The sequence below is a fragment of the Colobus angolensis genome, unplaced genomic scaffold (genome assembly GCF_000951035.1).
Source record: "Colobus angolensis palliatus isolate OR3802 unplaced genomic scaffold, Cang.pa_1.0 Scaffold245, whole genome shotgun sequence".
Lineage (NCBI taxonomy): Eukaryota > Metazoa > Chordata > Mammalia > Primates > Cercopithecidae > Colobus > Colobus angolensis.
In genome coordinates, this window is record NW_012115655.1 from 2,456,685 (window position 1) to 2,457,570 (window position 886).

Below are 886 nucleotides of genomic sequence, written 5' to 3' on the forward strand. Positions count from 1 at the left end.
CAGGAGTTCAAGACCAGCCTGGCCAACATGGTGAAACCCCGTCTCCACCAAAAATACAAATATTAGCTGGGCAAGTTGGTGCGTGCCTATAATCCCAGCTACTCGGGAGGCTGAGGCAGGAGAATCACTTGAACCCAGGAGGCGGAGGTTGCAGTGAGCCGAGATCACGCCATTGCACTCCAGCTTGGGCAACAGAGTAAGACTCCGTCTCAAAAAACAAAAGAAAGAAAAAAAGAAAGAAAAGAAAAAAAAGAAGTCATGGATAAAGAGGAGATTTAAAAAAAAATCCCTCTACAGATGACTGAAGAAAGCGTGAAAATGTATGGACACTGTGAAGCCAGAGATAGAGCAGGCAGAACAGTTATGGACTGTTGAATTTTTGTCTGCAGACCAGCGCTGGGGGAGTCATTGGTAATGGCAATGGAAGGTTATGCCTAGAATCCAAACACTGAGTGGAAAAGAGCAATAGGTATTTAAAATGGATTCAGACCTTTACTTCTGTATCTACACGAACATTTAGCCAACATTCATTCAGTGCTATGTTGTACTAGGTGTCTTTTACTCTTCAATGTGTCAGAACCCATAAAATAAGATTCCTAGAAGACTCCTGAGTGTTCCCACTAGGTGAAGGGGAGAAAAGTTACTTCCTTTTTTTCTCACCTTACACACACACACACACACACACACACACACACACACACACACACACACAGCTGAAGAAGAAACTCTGAGCTGGGCGCAGTGGCTCAGGCCTGTAATCCCAGCACACTTTGGGAGGCCAAGATGGGCGGATCACGAGGTCACGAGATCGAGACCATCCTGGCTAACACGGTGAAACCCCGTCTCTACTAAAAATACAAAAAATTAGTCTGGCGTGGTGGCAGGC